The following is a 16,061-nucleotide window of genomic DNA, read 5'->3' on the forward strand; positions in this document are numbered from 1 at the left end:
TCAGGTGTCAGTATTAACATAAAATTGGTTTGTTGGGCTGTAGATTTTCTCTCTCTTGGAAGGCCATTTTTGGGGGAGCAAATCATTTTTAATTTTTTAAAAAAAATATACCAAAGAGTCATGCAATGCTGCCAGCATTGGATACAATCCTGGGCCACAAGTCCACACACTCCTTTGAAACTGGTCTTGTGACAGCAGAACCTTTCATTTTGTCTTTATGGTTTGCTATGAACTCCACATCCTTTTCAAAAAAAAAAAAAAAGAAACACACCATCTTTTCTCTGGTATGACTTTCATTGTTGAATTACCACTGTAAAATGTACCTTCTTTCTGAGGTCTAGTTTGCCTTTCTTCACTGTGGCTATCGCCATGTCACCCACACCAGCAGCAGGAAGTCTATTGAGTCATCCTTTGATCCCCTTCACAAAGATGATACACAGATTTTTGGCTCCTTTGTTGTCAGCACAGCTGATCACAGCTCCTACCAGAAGACCCAGGGAAATCTGGAACTTTGCACCCAAAGACCCATCATGTCCTTGCTTTGACATCTTGAATGCAGCCCAGGGGCAATTTTTCTTCTTATTTCATGTGTGTGAGACACAAAGAGTCCTGTAGCCTACCTCCTAACCACAGCTCCCTTGAAGAAAAACTCAATGGAGCTGATTAACTCTCTGTCTGAACCAGCTGCCAAACTCTCTCTCTCCCTTCTACCTTTCCTTTAGGTGTTTGTTACCTTTCTAGAACCCTGCCCTTCCTTTCCAGTCTGGCTTCCACATATTCTTAAAAATATGGAATAAATAGCAAGCTATTGAAAATAATTATTAAGCCAAATTTGAAGGAAAAAGCAAAAATCTACAGAGTTACTCTAAAACGGAAGCTGCTTTTGGCCAAAAACATTTCCCAAGATCAAGAGTGAGAGTAGAATTTGACATTTTTATGGACTGCATGGCAGATAAATCCACCAGTTCTGGAACAAGGGTTTGGAGGTTGTGCTGTGCTCTAAAGGATCATCCCTGCAATAAACAGGGACTTCTTTCAAACTGAGAAAGAGCACATGTAGAATTATAGCCCAGTCAGATTCCCTGGTAAGTCCAGAAAAAGTCAAGACATGAACTTGAGCAGGACTTATAACATGCCTGCACACAAATACTAATTTTTCTGGAAGAACATAACTTCAAAGTATTTTATTTTCAAACATAATTCCCAGGAACCATACGTAACCAAGCACCTCAAAAAATTAACTGCCATGAGCAAGAAGCGGATCCTCAGAGAATTCAGATATTGGAATTACCACATGGAGACTCTAAAAACATGATACTGACCATTTAAAGGAATGAATACAGAATCAAAGATATCTTCAGAGAGTAGAAAACTGTAAAAAGTGATACCTGGGGTTAGGTCAGTATGGAAGATAGGGCAGCCTTTTAGGACGAGACAAGTTCAGCGTCCCCATACTACTTCGCCATCTTAATTCCATCCTAGAGCAGCCTTTTAATCTTGAGAACCTAACAAGAGAGGTACTAGACCCCTAAGGGGCTTAGAAAATAATAGATATTAGCAAGAGCTGGCAGAATCTGAACACTTACTATATGTCAGATATTTTAGTCTGTTAGGGCTGCCAAAGCAAAATACCACAGATGGGGTGACTTAAACAACAGCAATTAATTTCCCACAGTCTGGAAGATGGAAATCCAGGATTAAGGTGTCAGCTGGATTGGTTTCTCCTAAGACCTCACTCCTTGGCTTGCAGATGTTTGCCTTCTGTCTGTGTCTTCACATGGCCTTTTCTTTGTGCTCTTGCATTTCTGGGGATTCTTCCTCTTCTTATAAAGACTCAGTCATAGTGGATTAGGGTCCCATCCTTATTACTTCATTTAACCTTAATTCTCTCTTTAAAGACCTTAATCAAATACAGTCCCATTGAAAGTTTGGGCTTCAACGTCTGAATTTTGTTAAGAGAAAATATTTGCTAACTTTAAGAAGAATGTTATATCAATTTTTAGCTAACAAATGTTAATTAAAAAGTGAATAATATGGGGTGTCTGGGTGGCTCAGTCAGTTCAGCGTCCAACTCTTTGTTTTGGTTTAGGTCAAGATCTCATGGTTTTTGAGTGCGAGTCCCTCATTGGGATCCACACTGACAGAGCAGAGCCTGCTTTAGATTCTTCCTCTCTCTTCTCTCTCTGTCCCTCACCCAATCGTGCTTTCTCTCTTACTCAAAATAAATAAATAAACTTTTAAAAATGTGAATAATAATAAATAATAAAGATTGCATTTTATCATCATCATAGTTGTAATCTTTGTAGAACTTTGGTAGAACCATTTGACATATTAGAATTCATAGCATCAAACAAAATAATCTTCAAGAATTGAATTTTACTTTTAGCTATTTAATTTGATTTATATTAAAAAATCTTTGAAGAAAAAAAACGCTTTGGAGAATTTTTTATTTCTGTGAGGCAGAATTAAACAGGATATTAATTTTGTCAACTCAGTTTTGGAGTTGCTTGTTTACAAACTATTCAAGCAAGATGGAATATCTGGTAGTACATATATAAAAGGCTGATGGAACCAAATAAAGCCTTTTCTCATACTTTTCAGATTAAAATACAAGCATAGCAAGGTTTACTAACACCCACTAATTGCCTGTAGAAGAAGTTCATTTGCTGCTGAAGAAATAAAATGATGTTCCTGGAGAAGGCAAGCCTTTCTCACATGATACCTAGTGTAAAGATCCTCTTGTCATTTAACTCCAAGAAGATTCTGGAATTGGTATGCTTGTCATGAATGCTGAGAAGGAAATGGAAATTCAATGGTGATTCTGTTTTCCTTAAAACGAAATCCATTTCCATTGCCACAGTTTTAAATCCAAAGCATACAGACCAAATTTTTGTGGAAAGGAAGTAGTTCACAAAAATATATTTTTCAAATGTGTATCTGTAAAAGAAAACTTTTTTTAATTCACTTTTTATCCTAAAACTTTTCAAATACACATAAGAAAAAACAGTAGAAGAAACCCTTTAGAACTGGTCACCTAAAATCTACAATTACTAGCATGTTACTACTCTTATCTAATCTCCATTCACTAACTTTTAAATCTATTTATATTTTCTAGAGTCTTTTAAATAAAATTCCAGGGGCTCCTGGCTAGCTCAGGAAGTAGAGCATGCGACTCTTTATCTCAAAGTCATGAGTTCAAGCACCACACTGGGTGTGGAGCCCACTTAAAATAAATAAATAAATAAATAAATAAATAAATAAATAAATTTCCAGATATCATATGGTTTCACCCATATGAATTTCCACATGTGTCTCTAAAAAATAAGGATTCTTTAAAAATACCAGTATCAGGGGTGCCTAGGTGGCTCAGTCAGTTGAGTGTCCAACTTCAGTTCAGGTCATGATCTCATGGTTTGTGGGTTCAAGCCCTGTATTGGGCTCTATGCTGACAGCTCAGAGCCTGGAGCCTGCCTCAGATTCTGTGTCTTCCTCTCTCTGTCCCTCCCCTGCTTGTATTCTCTTTCTCTAAAAAAGAAAAAAAATTATCATACTTATATTTTTAAATTTCATGAACACCCAGTATGTGTTCAATTTTCACCAATTACCTTAAAAGTCTTTTTTGTGGCTCAGTTATTAGTTTGTTCAACCATTTATTAGCTTGTTCAAATCAGAATCTAAATAAGGGGAAGCCTGGGTGACTCTGTTGGTTAAGCGTCCAACTCTTGATTTCTGCTCAGGTCATGATCTCATGGGTTCATGAGTTTGAACCCTTCATCAGGCTCTGCGCTGACAGCGTGGAAGCTGCTTGGGATTCTCTGTCTCCCTCTCTGCCCTTCCCGTGCTCTCTGTGTCTCTAAACAAACAAACAAATTAAAAAAATACAAACCTGTGACACTTAAGGTACCAACAAAAAACCACATTACCTGAAGATAGGTGCCAAAACTGTTTATGTTCTACTCCAGGCATGGAGGAATGCTCTTCTCCCCCTTCTACACCACACTTAGTCTTATGGATACCAAAGAAGCAGTGCTTTGTATCTTCACATTTTATGAACTCCTTCATTGAAAACAACTCCTTTGGCTTCTGCCTGTGGAAGCATTGGGACAGAATTATACTCTCCTTGGCTCATGAGACAGTATACTGTTCAGACTCCACTCTTTTTGACCCCTGGCCTGGGGGATGTTGGAGTGGGGTGATTGTGGCACTGATGGGATAAAGACAGAGGAAAGCATGACTGTGAGACACAACAAAAATCCTTTTGTAGAGGCCAGTCTTTCTGCAAATCCATTCCTGGCATATTTAAGTCATCAAGTCATGGAATGTTTATTTTTTTTTTAAGTTTATTTGCTTATTTTGAGAGAGAGAGAGAGAGGAAGAGAGAGAGAGAGAGAGAGAGAGAGAGAGAGAGAGAGAGAACGAGTGGGAGAGGGGCAGAGAAAGAAGGAGAAGGAGAATCCTAAGCAGGCTCTGCACCAGCAGCATGGAGCCCAACGTGGGGGGCTTGGACTCACAGACTGTGAGTTCATGACCTGAGCCGAAACCAAGAGTCAGACGCTTAACTGAGCCACCAGGCGCCGCCATAGAAAATCTATTAAATTACTACTATGAGCCAAATATTGTGCTGAGGGCTAGGGATAAAGATTTGAGCAGTATATAGTCTCTGCTCTTTTGAAACCTACAATCCAGGATAGAGAAGGAACATTAAACAATTAGTAAACACATGCGTAATAAAATAATTACAAGTGGGCACAGTTAGAAAAAAGTTGAGGGGTGCCCAAGAGAAAATAATGGAGGGTCTGTGGTATAGGGAGTTAGAGGAGGTTTCCTGAAGTGATGTTTGAGCTATAACCAAAAAACTGTGTAGTTTCATGATTCCATTTACATGAAATGTCCAGAATAAAGAAATCTAGAGACAGAAAAATTAGATTAATGAAAGTGATTACTGGGTGCTTAGGACTGTGGGAGGATGGAAGTTCAGTGGTGATGGCTAAAAGATATGAGATGACTCTTTGAAATGATCTAAATCTTCTAAAACTGATTGTGGTATGGTATGCAACTGTGAATGTGCTAAAAACTATTGAATTGTATACTTTAAATGGGCTAATTGTGTGATATGTGAATTACATCTCAATAAACCTGTTACCAAAAAACAAAACAAAAAAAAAACAAAACAGATCATGTCATTCCTTGCATAACAAATTCCCCAGTGGCATCTACTTTTGTTTGTAATACGTTCTAAATTCCCTGCTTTTAGCCTACCAGGTTCGTGCCAATCTGTTGGCTTTCTGTCTTGCACCGTATGCTCTATTCACACTAGCCTTTTCTGTTTCTAGAGCATCCCAAATTCATTACTATCACAGTCTTGAATTAACATTTTTGTTCTCTAGAGCTCCTTAGTTGTGACCTCCTTAGTTGTCTGTTGTCACACAGTCTCATCCCCTTACTTTCTCTAGTCTTGTGAAATCGTTTTCCCTGGTCCCCCCTTCCAACTTTCCAATATGGGCTCTAAATTCCAACTTGGGATCAGTAAAGTTTTCGACATATTTCTTTTTTAATTTAAACAAATTATGTTTCTTAAATAATCTGTACACCCAGCATGGGGCTTCGACTCACAACTCCGAGATCAAGAGTTGCACGGTCTACCAACTAAGCCAACCAGGAGCTCCCCTCCCCTTTTTAAAAGTTTCCTACATATTTCCATTGATGGGACTACATGAGAGAAGTTTTCTCATAAAGCCTGGATGCTTCTAGCAAATGCTACACTTTCTTGAGGTTCTGTCTCTGTACACATTAAGTTGTTTATAATATTTTGTAACTCTGTTCTTCAGCGATAATTTTAATTCAAACATAAATTATAAACAAGTTATTAGCTTTTGGCGCTATAATTTGAAAAAGTTATAAATGGCCAACCTAGCCTAGGAATGTTAGGACTGGTCCCTACATGACTACATTTAGTCCCATAAGAAAGGTCTCTCAGACCTCATTCCAAGGCAGTCTTGCCTCATGGACCTATGTTCTGTTGTTGCTGTAATTTGCTGAGCTTCCTTTTGAACTTGCTTCTCCACTGATGGAGTGAGTGACATAGACTTAGTGCATCTTGGGAAACTGCAATGTACAGAAATGACTACCACCCCCTTCTTTATCTTGTGCTTGGTGTGTAGAGAGCTGTAAACCTTCCTGTGCTTTTGGGCTATGTACTTACCCTTTTGCCTTCCCACTGTGACCGGGCCTAGTGTAGGCAGCATAAAACTTAATCTTCTCTTAATCGCACCTGATGAATCTGGTTCTGTATGTACTCAGAGTACAAATAACAACTCTAGCAACTGGGAGATCAGTTTCTAATTGGTTGAAAGTTATAGTTAACTGCCTCTTAGCAGATACCTTTCACTGTCATTGACTTAACTGAAATTTGATATTCCCTGAGAACCTTATTTGCTCTGCAACCCTCCCAAGTAGAGGCTATATATTTTTCACACCCCTCTTACCTTAAACTAGGCTTTCCTTTCCTCAACTGCAGCTTCTTCTAGATCATTCATCTCTCTCCCTTCTAGGGAAACAAACAACAACAGACTGCTACCATTCTATCCCCCTCCTTGTTGTCATCATCTATCTCTTCCTAGTCTTTTCATGGTGGCTTTAGCTTCTAGCTCACCTTCTGCACTCATACCATCATATAATTTTCATGATGTCAGTTTTCATGTGAAGGACTCATTTAATACACTGAAGTCTCAAATCCTTGACACTCACTTTCACTTCACCTTAACTATTCATTTCTGTAGTCATATCTGAAAACTTGTCATCACCTAAAATTATACCACTTCCAAGAGTCTTGATTTCAGAAATCCTCAATCTAGACACCAGCCTTGCTTTCCAAAACTTTACTTTACTATCCATAGTAACATAATTTTTCTATCTCACTCAGATGCCAAACTATTGAACCCCACTAGTTTCTCATTATCTATCATCTTCTTCTTGTCTTTATTTCCTGTGTCCCTGGTTTATAGTCCAAGGTCTGTCATTGTTATTATTCCCTAAAAATGATCTACAACTCATTGGTTCTCTCTTCTTCCACTGCACTTGTCTGGCAAAATCTCAACTCTAATTGAATCCAATTGTCCGTATTTTCAATGTGTATTGCTAAGCAGTAGACTGTTGCTGAGGGAAATCGCACAACTGGGCTAACTGGCTTCATTTTATCATCACAAACTTTAAATGACACCCAACACTACCCAAAACATCTCTTCCATTTTCCTTGGTAAGCTTTCTTTTCTACTCTTAGAGACATCAACTTCATTGCTTCTTCTTTCTCCTCAAATATTCCAATATGCCTCCTTTGCTTCCAATCAGTCCTCCATCACCTCATAACAGCAAACCAACACTTTTTTTAAGTTTATTTATTTATTTTGAGAGAGAAACAGAGAGTGCATGCACCACAGAGGGCAGAGAGAGGGAAAGAGAGAGAATCTCAAGCAGGCTCTGCACTGACAGTGGGGGTGGGAGGGTGGGATGGAGGTGGGATGAGGGGCTTGAACTCACAAACCTCGAGATCATGATCTGAGCTGAAACCAAGAGTCGGTGTCTTAACCGACTGAGCCACCCAGGAGCTCCACCAACCAACACTTTCAACTGTAGCCTTACCCACTCTTCCTTTCTTTAAAATGGGGAGCGTATCCTTATGCCTATATAAGGCCAATCTCCAGAAGTTCAGTGTTAGCACTCAAACCAGCAAACAAACTAAACCCTCATATACACAACTCTCCTTTGAGCAGATCTCTGTTGCCTCCTGCTCTTGCTCCGTTTCTAACTTAACAACAAAGCTTCTCAAATCAGCTGCTATACACTTATCACTGCTTCAATATCTATTTAGTGATCACTACTGTTTCTTCTTCTATTTCTATGGAGAGAGCTTTAGGGGAAAATCAGCTAGTTTTTAAATATCAGCTTGATACTATTCCTTTGTTTCTTATGTGGCGTAGCCATCACGATGAATTATGCATCTTTTATTAGACACTGTGAGTCAAAACTGTTCTCAATTAACCTAAAATAAATTACAGAAAGAAATTTCCAGCAAAGCATGCCCTTTGTAGAACATAGTTATGAGAAGAGCAGCAGAAACTGTAGTGCTCAGGAGTGTTCAGTATGATTTGTGCTAATGCACATTGATGAAAGGTTTACATTTCAGTCTACCCAATGTTAGCTCTCAATGTCTTAGTGTGTGCAACAGCACTCAGAACATATGTAACTACATAAATATATCAATATCTATTAATGGGATGCTTTAAATATACTTTAAATATCTTTCAATATGCTTTAAATATCTCTAAAGAAAAACATTTCAGAATCAAGTAACATAAAAATCAGGGCTGTGTGGGACAACATTAACCAGAGAAGACAGACAATAAATGCGCTTACTGCTAGTGATACAGAAATGAAATGGTGTCTTGGTCCTCCAAGAGCTCAAATTCTAGGGGTGTCTGAGTAGCTCAGTGGGTTAAGTGTTGGATTCTTGATTTCAGCTCGGGTCATGATCTCATGGTTCATGAGATGGAACCCTGTATTGGGCTCTGTGCTGACAGTGTAGAGCCTGCTTGGGATTCTCACTCTCTCTCTCTCTCTCTCTCTCTCTCTCTCTCTCTCTGCCCCCTCGCCCTAAATAAATAAATAAACATTTAAAAAAAAAGCTCAAATTCTAATGGGAAAGACAGCAGCCTCATAAGTTCGATAGCAGAAGTGTGTACAGGATACAAAGAGGAGAGTGAAATATTCTGCTTTGGGAGGGAGACAATTAGGAAAGATTTTATGGAGGAGATATCTGAATAAGAGTTTGCCAGATAAGACTTTCCAGTAGAGGAAGCAGCATGTACAAAGGAATGGAAGCATGAGATTGCACCACAGAATTATGAGGAATTTGGTAGCTGGACTATAAGAAGCAAGAAAAAGATATTGGTGAATTGAGATGAGATCATGAATGATCTTATAAATCATGCTAAGAAGTTAAACATAGGATTGTATTTATTCAGGGGGGAACTTTGAAAGGTCACAAGCAGAGGAATAATGTTATTAAATTAGCCTTGACCTTTGAGAAAGATTACGTCCTGGCATGTGGTCAACAGATTGAAGGGAGACAAGATGGGAGATTATTTCCACAATTAAGTACAGAGGAGGGGAGATTCTGGAGATCTCTAGAAGGAAGAATGGATAGGATTTAGCACCAATCTATTCATTTGGTCATTCAAATAACTTAGTCACAACTTCAGAGGAAGTGTTCTAAATATCCAGAAGTTGTAAATAAAGTTTTACATATCCTTTAAAATGCTGCTATAGAGCTACATGATTAACTGGGAGGAATTTTTACTGTATATTGTTGATTTTTTAAAAGCAAACTTAAAGCAGTACATATATTAAAATCCCATTTGGTATACAAATCTTTGCATATTCAAACTTTTTTCTTTCTTTTGTTTTCTTTCCTTTCCTTTCCTTTTCTTTCCTTTTCTTTTCTTTTCTTTTCTTTTCTTTTCTTTTCTTTTCTTTTCTTTTCTTTATTTTTGAGAGAGAGAGAGAGAGAGAGAGAGGCAGAGAGAGAGGGAGGCAGAATATCTGAAGCAAGTTCTGTGCTGAGACCCTGATGCGGAGCTGGAAATCAAGAACTATGAGATCATGACCTGAGCCGAAGTCAGTCAGTTAACTGACTAAGCCACCCAGGCACCCTCAACTTTTTATTTTCTTAAGATAAATTTCCAGAGGTTTAATTCTAGAGTCAGAGGATTAAAAGGTTAAAATACATATGGGGTGAGGTGCAGGTGTGTGTGTGCATATACATTATTATATAGAACAAAAGTCTGTAAGATATATACAATATGATTATTGAACTTGTAGATTGTTTTCAGTTTTATATTATGAGCATCCTTGTACATAAAATTTTAGAGTCCTGCTCTATTATTTCTTTATATGCAGCCCTAAGAACAGAAATTCTGCATCAAAAAATGTGCATATTTAAAGGCTTTTGATACATCTTACCAATTTTTCTCTAGAAAACTATCAATTTGTATTCTATTCTTAGTATATGACAGTTTATCCATGCCCACGTCAACACTAAATGATGACTTTCAAAATATTTTACCTATCTGCCTAAAGATACATGGTATGAAGTTGATAATTTTCTGATACATTTATTAAAGATTTGTTTTCTGCTGAAGCCTTTTTTTTTTTTTTTTTTTTTTTGAGAGAGAGAGTATGTGAGTGCACATGAGCGGGGGAGAGGCAGAGAGAGGGAGACAGAGGATCAAAAGCAGGTTCTGTGCTGATAGGAGACAGCCCACTGTGGGGCTCGAACTCACAAACAGTGAGATCATGACCTGAGCTGAAGTTGGACACTTCAAAAAAAATTTTTTTAATGTTTATTTATTTGCCATGTAGCAAATAATCCTCTTCTTATAGACTTGAGATGGCATCTTTACTACAGACAAAAATTTTATTTTTGTTTATTTTTCTGCTTCTTGACTTTTTTAACAGCTTTGTTGAGATGTAAATTCACATACCACACAATTAACCCATCTAAACTGTGCAATTTAATGGTTTTTGGTATACTCTATTATTAATTTTTTTAAACTATGGTAAAGCGTCTATAAAAACAGCCATTTTAACCATGTTTCAATCTACAATTCCGTGACATTAATTACATCCAGAATGTTGCATTATTTCTAAAACCTTTTCATCATCCAAATAGAAATCATGTAACCATTAAACAGCAAATCCTCATTCCCCCTGTTCCTGGCCTTTCTATTTTGTTAATTTTTCTTTGTCTATTTTTCCTATTTTGTTAATTTTTGTGTATTTTTATTATGATAAATTTATATATTCTTATGCTTAAATTGAATGTCCACATCCCACTCCCGCACATTACTTTTTATTTTTAACTTCGCCGACTATATTAGCTTTTCCATTCTCTTAAATTAATTTAATTTTTAAAATTCTTTTTAATGTTTATTTATTTTTGAGAGAGAGATAAAGCACCAGTGGAGGAGGGACAGAGAGACAGAGAGGGAGAGAGGGAGACACAGAATCCGAAGCAGGCTCCAGGCTCTGAGCTGCTAGCACAGAGCCCCATGCGGGGCTTGAACTCAGGAACCACAAGATCATGACGTGAGTCGGAGTCGGATGCTTAACCAGCTGAGCCACCCAGGTGTCCCCTCTTAGATTAACTTTAATTTGCCAAATTATAAAAGGAATGGCAATACATTCATGGTTATTTTGAGGAGAATCGACATCTTCATTATATTGTTTTTCGCTACCTAGAACATACAATCTTTATTCAAGATTCTGTTTAAAAAAATAATAGTTTTACTGACATAAAATTTATATACCATACAATTCATCCATTCAAAGTGTACAATTTGATTGTTTTTAGGAGATTCACAGATAGGTGTGACCATTATGACAGTCAATTTTGGGACATTTTCATCACTTTGAAAAGAAACTCTACACCTTTACACATCATCCCTCTATCATCCGTCCCTTCACCCCAGTTCTAAGTCCTAATCTACTTTCTGACTATAGATTTGCCTCATCTGAAAATAGGCAAATTTTACTTCATAAAATATATTTTGGGACTTGTTTGCCTATTCTGAAAATAAGGCAAATTTTATTTCATAAAATATATATTTTGGGACTGTATCTTTCAGGTAGCATAACGTTTTCAAGGTCTACCCATGCTACAGAACATTGGTACTTTATTCTTTTTTATTGCCATATCGTATACCGTTGTACGGCTATACCACATTTTATCTATTAATCAGTTGATGTACATTTATTTTGTTTCCACCTTTTGCTGTTACGAATTATGCTGCTTTGAACATTCATGTACAATATTTTGCATGGACATATGTTTTCATATCTCTTCGGTATACGTATAGGAGTGGAGTTGATGGATCATATGGTAGCTCTATGTTTAACAGTTTGAGGAACTGCCAGACTATTTTCTAAAGCAGCTGCATGATTTTACATTCCCACCAGCAGTATATGAGTGTTCTGATTTTCCATAGCCTCACCAATAATTGTTATTTTCTATCTTTTTTATCATAGACATCCTAGTATTTGTACAGTAGTGTCTTATGGTTTTGGTTTGTATTCCCCTAATGACTAATTAGGGAACTGAGCCTCTCATTTACTGGCTATTTGTATATCTGCTTTGAAGAAATGTGTATGTAGATCCTTTGCCCCCCTCCCCCGCTTTTTTTTAAAGTAAGTTCTTTACTTAACGTGGGGCTTGAATTCATGACCCTGAGATCTAGAGTCACATACCCTACTGACTGAACCAGTCAGGTGCCTCATCCTTCTTTTTAAATTGGGTTGTCTTTTATTCAGTTTTAAGTGTTCTTTATATATGTACATTCTGGATACAAGTCCCTCATCAGATAATGTGATTCGCAAACATTTTTTCCCACTTTCTGAGTTGTCATTTCACTTTCCTGATTGTGCCCTTTGAAGCACGGAAGTTTTTAACTTCGATGAAATTCAATTTATCTATTTTTTTTTCTTCTGTTGTTTTTACTTTGGTGTCATATCTAATAATCCATTGCCAATTCTGAGATCATAAAGATTTGCCCTTATGGTTTCTTTTAGGAGTTCTATAATTTTTACTCTTACATTTAGGTCTTTACTCCATTTTGAGTTAACTTTTGTATATGGTTTGAGGTAAGGGTCCAACTCCATTCTTTTGCATGCATCCATCATCCAGTTGGTCCGGTACATTTGCTGAAGAGACCATTCTTTCTCTTCATTGGATGATATTGGGATCTTTGTTCAAAATTAGTGGACCATGACACATGGGTTTATTTCTGGACTCTCAACTTTATTCCATTGGTTAATAACTCTATCCTATCTCATTAGCACACTATCTTGATTACTGTTGCTTTGTGGGTAAGTTTTAAAACTGGGAAATGTGTGTCCTCCAACTTTATTCTTCTTTTTCAAGATAATTTTGGTTATTCTAGGTCAGGTTTCCTTTTAAGTAAGGTTTTTCTTTTTCCTTATAGTGAAGAAATGCACAATTTTTTCTTGTTAGGCTGTTTAAGAGCTACATATTTTTGTTGGAATTTGTTTTCCCAACAAATTGTAACCAAGATTGCTGTTTATGGGAAACCTATTAATTTCTTTTAACTGATTTTTGAACAACTGGCCTAGTACTCAGGTAACTCCTTAATGCTAGTAGTCATTTAATTGATTCTGTTTGATATGCATTTATAGCGTATGCAAATAATAATCATTGTATCTTTTATTTTCTTATATCTATCTTTCATTTCTTCTCTGACCTTTCTGTATCAGCTAATATTGAATAATGGTAGTCATAGTCTCAGTCTTGCTCATCCCTAGCTTGAGTGGGGATGCTTCTAATATTTCACCATTTAGTTTGATGGATTCAGACAGCTATCACTGAGCTGCATCTTAAAAGGATTCAGAAGTGGGGCGCCTGGGTGGCTGAGTTGGTTGAGCCTCGGGCTGGACTCTCGGTTGCAGCTCATGTCAAGATCTTGTGATTTTGTGAGTTTGAGCCCTGTATCGGGCTCTGTGCTGAAAATGAGGAGCCTACCTGGGATTCTCTCTCTCTCCCTTTCTCTGCCCCTCCCTCACTCATGCTATCTCTGTCTCTCTGAAAATAAATAAATAAACTTAAAAAAAAAAAAAAGGATTCAGAAGCAATCTAAAAGTGGTGGGAGGGTCTGTAGTGGTGTTTAGGGTCAGTTCAGAAGAGAACATTCCTGTCAGAGGTAACAGCATGAGCAAAGACTTTAGGTTAAGAGGAAGTATGGATGTGTGTAGGAAACAGAAGTTAGATGTTGCTATGTCATAAATTTAAAAATCAGGGAATCGTGAGAAGAGAAGCTGAAGAGCTGGATAAGGACTAATCCCAAAGTGTCTTAATGGCTATATTAAGAGGTTTGGGTTTTATTCTTTTTATTTTGGAGAACCACAGAAAAATTTCAAGTAAGGAAGGGACATTGTCACCGAGGGACCCTATCACAAACACTTTCTTTGTTAAAAGAATTTTGAAGGGCTCCTGGGGGACTCAGTCTGTTAAGCATCTGACTCTTGATTTCTGCTTAGGTCATGATCTCATGGTTTGTGAGTTCAAGCCCTGTGTTGGGCTCTGCGCTGACAGTGTGGACACTGTTTGGGACTCTCTCTCTCCTCTCTTTCTGTCCCTCCCCTGCTCGTGCTTTCTCTCAAAATAAATAAACATTAAAAAAATAAAAGAATTTTGATTATTTCATTGATGCAATATGTCCAACCAGATAATGAAAGATTTGTAGCTCCAGAACCACACAGATTCACTAGAACTTTCTTGTCCTTGAGGGCATCTACTGTCAGAAATGCCTGGTCTCCACTCCAGGCCAGGTAAAGCATGAATACATGTCCTCTGTGCCCACCAGTGTCAAAGCACTGAATGACAGAATTGCTCCTTCCCTGTACCTTATAGTTGCTAAAGTCTGCATAGGTGCTTTTATGCCCTGTGCAGACCAGGTACATGGAAAACTTTTATTTTACTGTTTGACCCAGCCCCTCTAGGCACCCCCTGATCTCTGGTACGTTGTGCAAATTATTTACCCTGGATCAGGACATGCCCTTAGTTGGGAGCTATCTTTCTGGAGAAAGTAGGTAAAAAAACTGTGTGGGAAGGGAGCAAGCCTGACATAAGGAACAAGGTGTTCTGGGTTAAGCCTCTAAATTTCACAATGATCTTAGTAAAATGAATTCAGAATATTTTGATTCTACTGCTTTGATGTCATGTTTAAGAATAACACCATTTATATCTATTCAAACTAACGTGAAAGTGTGTCTGTGTATATAAAAAGTGTTTTCCAGAAAAAAAAGACATTAAGTATATTTGATATTTTTATTGATTTTCTATTTGCTGCAGTTAACATCCCACTTTTTTCATCTTTACTCCAGTGAACTGATACTGTAGGAACCAATGTTTCCATGATGACAAGCATTGTTCATATCAGACTTAACTTCCATACCAGCACTGTGAGCTGTCTTCCATGGCCCCACTCTCTGCCAGGCTCAATTTTCTTGGGTAAAGTTTTGCAGCATCCAAATTTTGTCAATTTTTCATTTTTCCACATGTTTTGTTTTGTTTTGTTTTGGTTTTGGTCAATTTACAATCCTATTGGTCAGTATTTGCCATTGTTAGTTGTCTTGTCTTGTTTTCTACCAAATTTAATTTTCCCGAGTTAATTTGGAGTTTTTAATGCTATCAATACAATCTGATTTTCCAATAGGTCTTTTAACTAAAACAATGTCCTGCATGCTGTGAGAGCCATTCTCAGTATTATTATGAGGGTTCTTCCTTCTAGTAATCTTTTTATAGACTGGATAAAAGACAGATTGTGTTTATATCTGGAAACAAAAAGAAAAGATCATTAATGAACAAATGTGAACTGGGTTCTTGCCTGGTTCAAAATAATATGGTCAAAATTCACACTTTGTGGTAAGCTTGTTGGCTTTTTTAGGATTAGAAATCTGTTTTGTAAATGTGACAAGCTTACCATTCCTGTACTTTTTCTTTTTTTTTTTTTTTTAATATTTATTCATTTTTGAGAAAGTATGTATACAAGTGGGGGAGGAGCAGAGAGCAAGAGGGGGACAGAGGATCTGAAGCCAGCTCCACGAAAACAGCAGAGAGCGCCATGCAGGGCTTGAACTTGCAAACCACGATATCATGACCTGAGCCAAAGTTGGACATTCAACCGACTGAGCCACCCAGGCGCACCTGCTATAGTTTCTTTTAACCTTCATTGTGTTTTTTTCACAAATTTACTAAAATTTCTTTAAGAAGATAAGTTTTCCCCAGGTCTTCCAAGGGAATTTTCCAAATAATGATTTTCTATTTGAGCTCTACTATATTAAATCCCTTAGGATTGGATTTTGTTCATAATCTTATTCTTTCCTAATGCCTTTTTCAAATTTCACATTGAGGTCCAGAAGAAGAGTAAAAATAAAGTTAAGGTTTATTTTAGCAATTCATCCCAGACATTCCAAGTGAGAAAAAAATTTTGATT

The 16,061-nt window shown here is 37.3% G+C and overlaps 1 pseudogene; it reads right to left on the minus strand.

The window, feature by feature from the left end:
- Positions 1 to 118: 118 nt before the first annotated feature.
- Positions 119 to 548, minus strand: LOC132666441 (large ribosomal subunit protein uL14 pseudogene; annotated as a pseudogene).
- Between the last annotated feature and the right edge of the window lie 15,513 nt (positions 549 to 16,061).

Source organism: Panthera onca, chromosome B2 (assembly GCF_046562875.1).
Source record: "Panthera onca isolate mPanOnc1 chromosome B2, mPanOnc1 haplotype 2, whole genome shotgun sequence".
Classification (NCBI taxonomy): Eukaryota; Metazoa; Chordata; class Mammalia; order Carnivora; family Felidae; genus Panthera; species Panthera onca.